General features: G+C 44.4%; 1 long non-coding RNA gene across 1 annotated transcript; it reads left to right on the top strand.

Annotated features, from left to right (window-relative positions):
* The first annotated feature begins 845 nt into the window (after nucleotides 1-845).
* LOC108539282 (uncharacterized) lies at nucleotides 846-12462 on the top strand. The gene is made up of 5 exons (XR_001888319.1): nucleotides 846-886; nucleotides 7214-7317; nucleotides 8577-8664; nucleotides 10710-10800; nucleotides 12143-12462. It is a non-coding gene; the product is annotated as an uncharacterized LOC108539282 (long non-coding RNA).
* The last annotated feature ends 1111 nt before the right edge of the window (nucleotides 12463-13573 follow it).

Below are 13573 nucleotides of genomic sequence, written 5' to 3'. Positions count from 1 at the left end.
CGTGTTGTTTTAAGCCATCCAGTCTGTGGTCATCTGTTACAGGAGCCCCTGGAAACTTACACGGCTTTTAAGAAATATGTATGATTGTACACGTGGAAAGCACAGCTTAGGGGGCTGTGGGAACCTGGGAAGGGAAATGGAGGGGTGGGCAGGGAAGCTTCCTCCAGGAAGGCACGCTGGAGCTGAGATTGAGGGTGGGGCGGGAGTTAACTGTGCAAAGAGGGATGGGAAATCTGAGCCAAGAGGGAAGAACAGGTGCGAAGCCTCTGGTTTGGGAAGGACCTCAGTGCTGGAAGAGTGGAAGGTCAGAGTGCAGAGGGGCATAAGGCAGGCAGCAGTGGAGCTGGAGCCCGTGCGCCAATCATGACACATTCCTGTGCCCTGCGCTTCTGGTCCCTGGGTTCTATTCTGGGGGCTGCTGGGTCAATATGTCTGTGTGTTCTTCACTGGCTAGGTCTGCTCATCCTTTGGGTTCCTTCTAGATTCTCCTCTGACCCCCCACGCTGCCCACCACGCGGGGCGTTTGAACACGAATTTGGAGGTCCTTGTGTGTCCTTGAACGCGGCAGGGAGTGGAGGAGGGCGCCGGGAGGAGGCACAAAAGCGCTTTGTGCGACAGCGCCCGACAGCTTCTCCGCCCGGAGCCGGCTCCGCGCCGTGAATGGGCCGCGGACAAAGGCGTCCCCTCCCAACTACCTGTAATTGGAGCGTCCACGTGCGCGGGCGCCGCTGAAATGCAAGGGACAAAAGGGAGAGGAATGGCCGCATCTTCCGGCTGCCCGTTGCTATAGTTTCCGTGGGGCTGGTGAAGGGGAGGGCGGTTACCAGGCAACGGGAGAGGGACCAAGACAAAGGCAGCCCGGGAGAGGGAGAGGTCTGGGGCAGATGTGAGTGCGTGTGCCGTGAGGTGGGGCGGAGGCAGAGGAGGATGCGGGAGAGACAGCGAGGACAGAGGGAGACAGAGAGGGAGAGACAGAGGAGACAAGAGAGAGAGAAATAACAGGGAGAGGGAGAGAGAGAGAAAAAAAGAGAGAGAAAGAAAAAAGAGAGAAGAGAGAGAGAGAAAAAAAGAAAAAAGAGAGCGAGCGAGAGGGTCACATTAAAAAACAGCTAACAGAGGCTCGTAGAGACGGACAGAGGCACGGAGACATTCATTCAGTTACTGTGTGCCAGGCCTGTGTGCCTCTGGAGACAGGGCTATTGGCAAGAGAGACACCATCCCTGACCTAAGAACTCAGAGGCCTAGAGAGAAAGAATGGTTCTAGAGATAGAGCCAGAGGTAGATGCTCCCCTGCCTCCCCTGGGGTGACTGGGACTCTCTCTCCAGGTGATTGTCTCCTGGAAGCTGGTGACTTACGGGTAGGGCATTCTCAAAGCCATCATACCCTTCCTCCTGACTCCAGACAGTGTCCACAGGCAGCTCCACTCCCAGGAGGTTGTTGTACAAAGCGACTTCTGGTTGAACAACGCTCAGTCTCTCCCTAGCAGCTCTCTTATGGCTTGCCAACTATGATGCGTGAATTTCCCACCATTACAGTGATCGTGGACAAGTTAACTCACTTAGTAATTATACAGCAACAAAATGCTGTTAAGCATGTTGCTCAATTGCTCCTGTATGCTAGGTATTGTCAGCATTCTCACTTTACAAGAATGGAAACTGAGGTTCTGAGAGATGAAATATTTTACCTGATGTCACACAGTTACTCAGTGGCAAAGCCACTAAGGTCTTCTGATCTCTAGCCTGATGTTCTTCCTTCTGCTTATATCCCTGTCTGGGCCAAGGCTTATTTGTTTACAAGGAACAGAAGCCTACACAAATTAACTCTAGTGAAATGGGGATTTATTTATTTATAGTGAAAAGGATGGTAAAGAGACTCCTGAGACCCAAGGGCGGGAATCAGAGCTGATTTTCACAAGAAAATCCACTAGGTGTTACAGAGAGCTCAGAAGTCACGGAGACTATTCTTTCTCTCTCTTTCTGAGACCATCTGGTGGCTCCTCTCTGCTTCTGTCTGCACACTGGCTCAGTTCCAAAACTGCCAAAATGACCTTCAAGGAAGTCTCCTTTCTTTTCTAGTTTACATTTTTCAAGAGACAGCCTGATTGGCTCACTTAAATCAAGGGTACAGTTCTGATCCAATCAATTCTGGCCAAGAGTCAGGCCCTTAGCATACAACATGAGTGGCCAATTGACTTGTGGCCAGTTCTTCAGCAGGGGCTACCAAAACAGGTGCTGTGGATGGGACAGACATCATGAGTTATCTATGTAAACTCACTCACTTCTATCCTGGGGATACCAAGAGTAACCTTGCCTGCCTTCCAGGGCTGTTGTAAGGAACTTATACTTATCGAAGGAGTTTGCAAAGTGTTAAGTGCCACAGAAGAGCAAGTCATTACCTAGGTTAAATGGTGGTATCTGGATGACAAAACCATATTGTCCTTGTTCACCTCCTTTGCCAAGATCATGGCCCGAGGCCAATGGGGCAGCATGCAAGAAAATTGTTATTGACAAGGGAGTGAAGAAAGGAAGAGTTCAGAGGATAATTGAGCTAAAGTGTGTACCATGATGAAATGAAAATGAAGAGGAGGGTGTCAGTCCTCCATTCTCTCACTCACCCATTTAATAAGCTCTGTGGGCCTACCATGTGTAAGAAACTATACAAGATGATAAAGATACAATGGTGAAAAAGACATGGCCTCTGTTCTCCAGGGACTCAAAGGGGGTGAGGCACCAGGCACATAGCCTGCCAGACACTATGTATTTTAAGATGTGCTATGAGAGAGATGTAATGGGATCAGAGAAGGTGGCTTAACTCAGACAGTAGCACCAAGGAAGGTGTTGTACCAAACACCTGTCAACTCCAACTGAAATGGCACTGTGCCCTGGAGGCACTGAATGGGACCTAGGGTTTAGTGGAGGAACTTAAATACAGGGACATTTGATGCTCAAATGATCTCATCTTTGGCTGGTGGAAGACTATTAAAGTTGGTCTTTGAGTTCTCTAGAAATAGCCCTAATATATCAACAGCTTTCTCATACTTTGGTATGACAATCCTTTCAGACTTATACATTTTCTACTCAAAGCCAGAGTCAGCCATTTCTCCAAGGAGCTCTGACCTCTTTGGGTGGGAAAATGGTATTTGAGACCATAATCTGGGTGGTGGGAGTGCTCACTGCTCCTGGGTTAGTTATTGGCTCTAGGTATTTTAAGATGACAGTTAGAAAATGCATATTTTTTAGGAGAAAACACATCATGAGTTTATACTGATATTTCTCATTCAAAATCAGGATACAGTGTTTGATCATATATCTCTTTTCAACTGAAAACCTTGATTTTTAATGTCATGAAATTAGGCACTCATTGCTTTATTTTACAATACAAATATATTTTGGAATTGCAATAACAATATTATTACTAAAAATATCATTGAAAAAAGATTATCAGCTAGCATTTATTCAGTTTCTGACTTTGTGCCAGGCATGGTACATATATCACATTGCTTAATGCAAAAACAAACCAGGAGGGGCAGTATTTTAATCCCCAACTATCTGGCTCCATTATTTTCTACTACTTTGGGTTTTATTTTTTTTCCTCTTGTCTTTTGGCATTAATAAGGTACCTGCTCTCTAATTGCATGGGCTACCTAGTTATTTAATACTCCAAGGATGACTTGACATTGATTATTTGAAAACGCATAGATGAGAAAGAGAGAGAGAGAAAAAGAGAGAGAGAGAAAAGGAAGCAGTTTACTGGCTCAATGTTATTGCAGGGAATAGAACACTTCTTGAGAAACATGTTGGCTCATACTTTCAAAGTGACAGATTATTGCTTTCAGTTTTATTAGCAGATGGATTCTGTTTAAAGGTGTTGAGTAGTCCTCTGCTGCCAGATTGTTTTAAGTGGGGGAAGCAAATGGGAGGAGTCCCAAGGGCCTTGGGAAAACATATTATCAAGCACAAGCTTGAACCTACTGGAGAAGTTTTATAGGAGTCACTGGCTCCCCACCTTTGGGTGTTTGCTCAAAGCCATTTCCCCAAAATGAAATATCTTTTCTTTTTCACTCTGCTTGTGCAAATAATATTCAACCTCAGAGACCCAGTTTCTCTTTGAACCTTTCCTTGATCTTCCCAGCCTGTAATACTGTTCCCCTCTCTAAACTAGTTGTACTGTGTTGAATAGCATTCCCCCAAATTCACATCCTCCTGGAAACCTAAAAATGTGACCTTATTTGAAATAGGGTCTTTGGAGATATAATTAGTTAACATGGAGTATACTGCATAAGGTTGGGTCCTAAATTCAGTTATTGGTCTCCTAATAAGAAGGTGCAAAGACACACAGAAAGAAAACAGCCGTTTGAAGACAGAGATGGAGATTGGAATGATGTAGCTACAAGCCCAGGAATGCTAGGGTTTGTCAGCAGCCACAAGAAGCTAGAAAGGAGCAAGCCAAGATTCTTCCCTAGAGCCTCTGAGGGAATATGGTCCTGCTGACATCTTGAGTTCAGACTTCTAGGCCCCACAACTGAGAGATAATAAATTTCTGTTGTTTCAAGGCAGTAGTTTGTGGTAATTTGTTACAGCAGTCCTTGGAGACTAATACAGCACCTAATTCAGCACTGGGGGACGAGGGCAAGAATGGAAAGTCTGGGGTGAATTTTAAAGGATGATTAGGATCCTCCTAGACCCTAGTGGCCAGTGAGAGGGAATAGGGAAAGGGCATTCCAGAAAGCAGGGGCTAAGTCCAGGAGCAGAGAAACTGAACACAGTTCAGGAGAAGAGAAACAGATTGGGGGTAGGCAGGCACCTGCAATGCAGGGGCAGCATTTCTAGAATGATGCAGGACAGGTGTGAGATGAAGCTGGGAAGGTAAGCAGAGGCCAGATTCTTCAGGGTCCCAAAGTCCACATGAGGAACTTCAAGACTTCGTGCAGACACCAAGGAGCCCTTTGAGGCATGTAAGCCAGAAAGAGACACAGCAGTCATCCTGAACTTGTCTGAAGGTTGCAGAGGGTGAGCTCGGTGCAGGACTGATTTCTTCTCCACATTGACATTCAGTTTGGGGCCCACAGAAGACATGAAACTTCCTCCTTGGGTGGGGTCCCTGCCTCTGGGTCACCTCCAAGGCAGGCCTCCCATGGAGGTAGTGTTCATGGAGCTGAGTGTTCCTCCAGCTCCTATCTTGACTCTATCAGACACTGCCTGGAAGTCCATCCAGCTGGCAGCCACTGACCTTTATTTAGTCATTTCAGAAGGTTCGGTTTTAAACTTTCTATCCCAGAAAGCTGAGGAGAGGCCTCCCCCAGCTTCTGCCAGTCCCGAGCCTAGGGCCCAGCTGCTGTCTCTGGAGCACAGGGAGATCCACGCTATCTCCAAGGAGACCAAGGGATTCTTTTTTTTCTTTCTTTCTTTTTTTCTTTAACTCCCTAGGCCTGCTTTAATTGGCAGTTCCATGACCTCCAGGATGCACCTGGCAAGGTACTAGGATTCCTTCTCGAGGGTTGGGGGAGGGAGGCGAAGAGGAAGGAGGACTGGCCCAGCCTGCTGGCCCCTGGTTTAGCTTTCTGTCCATCAGGTTTAGCCCTAACTTTGCCCCCTCCCCCAACATTTCTCTCTCATAATTCTTGAGTACCTCTCCCCCCACCCATTCCCTCTTCAGCACACCTGCTTAGATATTGGTCAAAGGGAATGAGAGGACCTGGGATTCTCAAGGCAGGTGGAGGATGTCCGTAGAGTAGACCCTATAGCTTCACAGAATACATCCCACTGGTTACGTGAAGAGGCTCTGGAGTCATTCCCCACATTGCCACTTTCTAGTTGTGTGACCTTGGCCAAGTAGAACCTCTATGTGCCTCAGTTTTCAACTCTGTCAAATGAAGATAAATACCCAGTGCCTGGGGCTGTGGAGATAATTACAGAAGAGAATGCTTGTAGAAGGCTTAACTTAGTGTCTTGCATATCTTAAATGAAATAAATGTGAATTAGCCTTAATAAGTGTGGCTGAATAAAAAAGGATGAGTTCATGTCCTTTGTAGGGACGGATGAGCTGGAAAACCATCATCCTGAGAAACTATCGCAAAGGAGGAGGAGACAGAAAACCTAAACACTGCATGTTCTCACTCATAGGTGGGAATTGAACAATGAGATCACTTGGACACAGAATGGGGAACATCACACACCAGGACCTGTCATGGGGTGGGGGGAGGGGGGAGGGGTAGCTTTAGGAGAAATACCTGATGTAAATGACGAGTTAATGAGTGCAACACAACAACATGGCATGTGTATACATAAGTAACAAACCTGCACTTTGTGCACATGTACCCTAGAACTTAAAGTATAATGATAATAATAAAAAAAACCCAAAATGTGTTTATCAAAAGATAACGTATATACCTTAAAAAACTACAAATTGTCATTTGAATTTGTTTCTATTTTTATTTTCCAAGTTTTATATGATCATAACATATAAAATAAACATTTCTATTATAATTTAAAAAAATAAGTGTGGCTGCTTTTATTTATTTCTGGGAATGAAGGGTGGTTGAATGAGACTGGCACTAAGAGACAAACAGACCTAGGCTTGCATTCCCACTTTGCTGCTTACTTGCTTGGTATCCTAGGCGTAGCTAATTTAACTCTGTGAGCCTCCATCTCTTCATCTTTAAAACGGAAACAATAATCCCTAACTCTCAAAGTTGTTTGGCAGAGATGAGATAATATTTATAAACTGCTTGGCACTTAGCAGGGGCTCCATAACTGCTTGACTCTACCACTTACTCTGACTTTGTGCAAATGACATTTTCTCCCCTGACTTAGTTTCCCCATCTGGAAAATGGGGACAATAATAGTACCTACCTCATAAACTTGCTGTGACAATTAAAAAATGGACTTTAAGCAAAGCTCTTAAAATGTGCTGGCATTGTTAGATACGGTAATTATTGTAGTACTAAAAGTTGATAACCAATATTTATTAAGTACTTAATTTATTAAGTACTTACTATATTCCAGGCACTGTGCATTGCAGCCCTATGACTTAGGAGCTCTTATCAGCCCTGCTTTACAAAGACTAAGTTGAGGCTTAGAGAGTAAGATCTCTTGCACAAAGTCACCCTGCCTATAAGTGGCAGAGTTACTGTCATTATCAATGAGTACAGTGGTGTGGATATGCGGGAACAGTGACCAGAACCCAATACAATAGCCATCCTTGTGGTTCCAGGTTCTGAAGGCCCCTAGGGAAAACTGGACTTCGGGTGCAGCCTGGCCGGGGTGATGGATGAACAGTGACAGCTCCTGCCGAAGAGTAAACACAGAGAAAAATAGGTCAGTTCCGACAGCCAAGCCCCCACCTGCTTGTTTTACCCCAAAGCCAATCTTGTCAACTTGATCTTCTGCCCTGAACTTCAGCTGTCCTCCGGATGTTCTGTGTTTCATGAATTATGCAGACTTGACAAAAGTTGTGTGGCAAAGATTAAAATCTCTGTTCTTTTTATTGGAAGATCTTTCTTTCCTCTGCTGGATTTGTTTTCTTCCTCTCACTCTCATACCATACTGTTTAGCCATCCTGCAGAGCACCTTCTCTCTTCCTTCTCTTAACAACTCCATTTGTGATTCCACTGCATGATGCTAGTCTCACTGCAGATTCTTTCTCATTAATGAAATATACTTCACGGAACCCCAAAAGGTGTCCTGGATGAGCTTCTGGGAATTTCCATGAACAAATTTAGTGAATTAGGACTCCCACAGAAAAGCCCTGAATTGTAGCATGTACTCATATCCATGGTATAAATGCCACCATGGTCAATTTCAAGCTACCACGTGAAGTCACTAAATATGAACTTGGGAAGAGATACCCACAGTCAGCTCTCATGAGCTCGTAGGAGCTGGCTTCAGTCATGACTGGGTTCAATTCTTATATGCGATGGAGGCAATTATTATTATTGGTCTGAGTATAGGTCCTGACCATGCCACTTACCAGCTGTGGCAATCTGGGCAATTTACTTAACCTCTTGGTGCCCCAGTTTCACCATCTGTATATCAGTCAGGATAGGCTGGGTGTTGCTATAGAAACAGATAACCCTGAATCTCAGAGTCTTAACATAGCAAAACTTTATTTCTCATTCATGTAGTGTGACAAAGGCATATGGGTTTTTTGTTGTTGTTGTTGTTGGGGGAGTGGTCTTTGCTCATCAAAGCTTTTCAGGAAAGTAGGTGAATCGAGGCTTCATGTTGACGTGTTTTCACAATCATTTCCATAGCAGGGAAAAGGGGATATGCTGAATTGCATGCTCTCTTTTAGGCTTTCACCTGAAAGTGGCATATATCACTTGTACTTACATTTTATTAGCTGAAACAAGCAAATGGCAATACATAAATTCAAGAGGGTGAAGCAGAGTAATCCTAACATGTGCCTGGAAAGAGAACCAGAATTTCTTGGGAAACAGCCTTGATGATTACCCTAAGCTCTTAGATATCATTTTCTCTAGTGGATTTTAATTTTTTTCATTAAGCAGCTGTGGCTGAAACTAAGCAGAAAATGTGAGTGGGCATTACACCTCTAGTCAATCCCTGTTTTTCCACAGAGGCCCTGGAGACAACCATTTAGAATGCTAGGATCTCAAAGAACATGATGGAAAACCTGCAAATCTTGTTCCAACTCTCATTTTTTAGGTAAGAACATTGAGAGGGTTATGGGACCTAGCTCCAGTCACACAGTAGATGAAGGTCAGAAATAGGACCAAGACCTAACTCCCAGTCCAGTGCACCTTCCCCTTAGTGACAGTCCACCACCCCAAACATCATCCTTGTTCTATGAGGATCACTGGTACAGCAGGTGGAGCTGGAAAGGTACACACTAGTTATGTAACAATGAAGGGGTTTAAGCCAGAGGAAGGTGCTGGTCATATGTGGGTAGGACACATCCCTAAGAGTCTTTGAAAGGGGAGTCCCCACCAAGCACAAGCTAGAGGCATCAAGAGGAGGGAAGCACTACGGGGAGTAGAGTGGCTCTGGGGCCACGGCGGGGGGCGAGGAATCATTAAGAGCTGGATTTTGGAGGTGGATGGTGCATCAGTCAGGACTTTATGTTACAAGTGACATAAAAGTCAATTCACACTTACTTAAACAATCAGGAGAATTTGTTGCCTAGGGTAATTGAAAAGTCCAGAGGTGCATCAAGATGTAGGCTGGCTTTATTGTAGCTGCACAATGGATGTCACCAAGAATTCAGGTACTTTATTTCTTCCCAGGCTCCAGGATCTCCTTTGGGGAGCCACAGGATGGTTGTCAGAGTTCTTCCCACCATGTTGTGTGAGGGATGAGGGGCAGTTCTTTCTAATAGTGCTTGTGGAAAAGAGAGAAAACTTTTCTTTCCTAAGAACCTCTGCAAACCTGTTCCAATAACTCATGGATCTTGAGGCTGGCTACATGTATTTATTCCTAAACCAATCGTGTGCCCAGGAGGTGGGCTATACTAATGGGCTCAAACCAGTCTACCAAAATCATATGGCTGAGAAGAGGGGAGTGCTGGCTTCGGAAAGGATATTTAGGGTACTGTTTGGAAAGGAAATATGGATGCTGGGAGACCCCAAACATAAGACTATCTATCACTGCTCAGTGGATAGAGGGGAAAGAAGATGCGATTTGAGGTGGGAGGAAAGCAGCTTACTTAATAAGAGTAAGCCTGTCCATCAGAACTTCCACTAGGCCTGATGAGTCCTGGACCCTAGTCTCTAAATTATGACACTGTTTCCCTGTCTGAAATATTGTATGGCCTGTGGCTGCCTTTCAACAAATCTAGATTTTCCATTCTGGGTGGAAGAGCCTTGGAAAAGTAATCTTGGGGTGTATTATCCATGCCTTTTATTTTCTGTATTTTGATGCTTTGACTTCTGAGGCCTTGCTGACCCTTGAGGGACTACCCCTCCCAGGGTTAGCCAATTACTAGAGGTAATAAACAACTAGGCTACTGAGCATGCTTTTCATCTGCAGACCAACCACCAGAGCCCACACTCCAACCATCTTCTGTATCAGGCTGTCATACTCTGGGATCACTGCTATAATTACCCAAGGCCAAGTACCACACAACCAGGGACAGCCCCTATACCCCAGAGACTGCTGAAATTATTCAAACTAGCCAATAATAAGCTTGCTTACCCTGCTTTGCTTGTTCCTGCCTGTGATACCACAACAAAGTCTTTGGACCACAGCTTCTCCTCTCTCCCTTGCCTCCTGACCAACTTTAATGCTTCTCCACGTGCCCCCTGCTGCCCAATGGCACGCATCCTCCTCTTGGGAACTGTTAGTAGCAAACTATCTTTTCAATGGCAGTCATCCCTTGATCTATTGGTCTCACACGCCTCAAATTTTCTATTCATACACTATATATTTTAAGTGAGGATATGAAGGTGGCTGGTTTTAACCCCCTCCATCTCTACCTTTGGCTCTTTGTCTCTGGAATCTTGCCTAAATGATACAGATTCTCTGCTCTAGATGTACCTTCTCCAACACCTGCAGCAGTTGTTTCTGCTGAATCAGGTTAAAAAAGCAGCTGTTGCCTCTAACTGAGTGGAGGACCAATCTTCACAGACAGGTGAGCCAAATTTCTCTTCCCACTCAGCTCCACTCTCTCTTTCAGTATCACCACATTCATCAGCTAGAGTGCATCTCTCCTGAAGTGTTTACCTTATTCACCTTCTAATGCATCCTCTCCACAGGCCCCAGTGCTTTGGCAAAGCTTCTTAACACTTGGTTGATGTGGCTGCTACATTCTGGAATTTGGGAGCATATTTCTGCAGTTGTTGCCAAGTAAGATAACAAAGAGGCAGGTGGGGATGAGGAAGGGGATCTGCATTCATCAGGGTCCCAGCAGGAAGCATATGGTACACTCAAAAAAGACAAGAAGAGTTTAGGGATCTATTTACAGGGGCAGGGACAGGGGCAGGCTCAAGGAGACAACCAAGGAATGGTAAAGCACTGAGGGGCTGGCCTCAGAGGGGAGCTACTAACACACCAGATCTAAAGGGGCCAGGGAAGGAGTGGTGTTTCTGGAACCCTCCACATGACCTGTGATTGTGCAAGGGAGTTCACCTGACAGGATCCATGGCCATAGGAAGGCAAACAACCACTGCCAAAACTATAGCCTGGCAAGGAGGGAGCAGGGGGAAGAAACAGCTTCTGAAAGCTAGAGGACAAGGTTGGACCTTCATGTGGTTCATAGACATAAGCTTCCTAGGGACAGAGCAGGGCAGAGAAGAGCAGATGGTAATTCCGAAAGGGGAGATAACCAGTATAAGGTCTGTGTTCTATGTTGGTTACCCAGAACACACCTGAAGAAAGCTTTGGCTGGAGAAGTCAAGAAAACAAGGAAGTTGAGGTGGAGATATATGTGAAATCCTCTACTTAGCCAACTGCTTCTTTTTTGGCCACTTTGGGATGGTTAACGAAAGAAAACATGGTGGTGTATTACAATGGGAGTCATGACGGGCATCAAGTAAAGAGTATAGGACTTGGAGTCACAGGACATAATTCATACTAAAGTGTCAACGGCTGACAATGCCATTGCTCCACTAAGGAGACACACTAAACCTAGAACTGTGAAACATACTATTTAGAAGGAAATAGGCCAGGATGATGAAGGATGAAGACAGGGTTTACTGAAAGATAGTAAGGATGAGAGACAAAGGAAAAAAGATTCAGAGACAATCTCTTTCCATTTTTCGGTTTGTTCCAAATGAATTTCCACTAGAATTAGCCTCATCAATCCAAAGATGTCACACCTTCATTTCCCTGCTTTTAGAGCCATTTTAGTGTTTCCATATGGGGAACAAGAGTAGAGATGAGAAGTTACCGTGGCCAAGCCAGGAGGAGACTGACTTCGGTCCCAAGATATATCACCAGAAATTATGTGTTTGGGTTAAACAAAAAGGATTTGTTTGCAGTAAATTGATAGCCCTTATCTCCCTTGCATAAGCTTGTGCTGGTCTTCAAGGGATGAGCTGGGAAGAAGTGAAGTATTTCTGTCTTTATCACAATTAGATATTAGAAATGCAATTCAGAGAACTTCAAGACTCAAATCTAAGAGATGAATGGTGGCCTCCAAGATGGCCCCCTGTAATCCTTACTGCATGGCATTTATGACTTTTTGTAGTTTCCTCATCATTTGAACGAGGGCTATACCACTGGACCATTAGAACATGTATGACTTCCAAGGATAGGGCATAAGAAAGACTGCAGCGTCTTTCATGGTCTATGGAATCGCTTGCTCTGAAGGAAGTCAGCTACTATTCTGTGATGATGCTCAAGCATGCCTGTGGAGAGATCCATATAAAGAAGAACTGAGGCCTCCTGCCAGCAGTCAGCACCAGTTTGCCAGTTATATGGATGAACAACCTTGAGAGCTGATCCTCCAGTTCTTGTCAAGCTTCAGATGACTGCAGCCCTGGCCAACATCAACCACATGAGAGATCCCAAAACAGAACCAAGTTTTTGACCCACAGGAAGAGTGAGAGGTAATAAATGATTATCATTGCTTTAAATCACCAAGTTTGGGGTGATGCAATAGATCACTAATACACTGGTAATAAATCTCATGAAAATATAAGCTTCCACAGTTTATAAATTTTTCTCATCCATTTATTCACTTATTCAACATTGAATCACTTGATAAATATTTGCTGAACACCTGCTATGTGCCCAGGAAAGGGAATATAGCTGTGAACTAAATAGGGTACAATTTCTGTTCTTGTTGAGCATACAGTCTCATGCCTCTTGATTAAAGGAACCATAGTGTCATGATTATGTGCATGGGCTCTGGGGACAGCTTGCCACCAAGTCTTTTCTTGGTTACTTCCTAGCCATATAGCCCTGGACAAGTTGCTTCATCTCAGTTAACCTCATTTTCCTTATCTGTAAAATGGGCTTAAGAATAGTAGCTACTCCATAGGAGCATTGTAAGAAATAAATGAGATAGGTGCTATCTCATTTATTACTTACTAGTAATATTAGGCACCTAGTAAGTGCTCTGTAAATGGTACCTGCTATTATGAGTACCCTTACAGCATCTCAGGAAAGTATGTGAGTGTTCTCGGTCCCATTTTACAGATGATGACTCAGCCTCAGAGAGGCCAAGTGTCTTTGCTTACGGTCACACAGATGAAGGACTTACATTCCCATCTTCAGACTCTATGACCCAGTGCTCATCTGAAGTTCCACAAGAGATAGTTCCTCTGGGAGAGACCATGAATTGGGCCCCACTTCAGTTGTAGACTGTATCCTTAGCTGACAGTGTATTGCCTTCTCTTGGTACAAAATCATTTCCCTTTATCATCAAAAAGTTATTTTTAGTAGAACTTTTTTTCTTAGAATAGTTTTAGATTTACAGGAAAATTACAAATGTATTCAGGAGAGTTCCCATATCTCCCATACTCATTTTCTCCCGTTATTAATAGCTTATATTACTATAGCACATTTCTCGCAAATAATGAACCAATACTGATACATTATTATTGACTAAAGTCCACGGGTTATTTAGATTTCCATAGTTTTTGCCTAATGTCTTTTCCTGTTCCAGGATACCACT

Source organism: Rhinopithecus bieti, unplaced genomic scaffold (assembly GCF_001698545.2).
Source record: "Rhinopithecus bieti isolate Rb0 unplaced genomic scaffold, ASM169854v2 scaffold_17010, whole genome shotgun sequence".
Lineage (NCBI taxonomy): Eukaryota > Metazoa > Chordata > Mammalia > Primates > Cercopithecidae > Rhinopithecus > Rhinopithecus bieti.
Note: the sequence above shows the minus strand (reverse complement) of the source record. Positions and strands in the feature narration are given on the sequence as shown.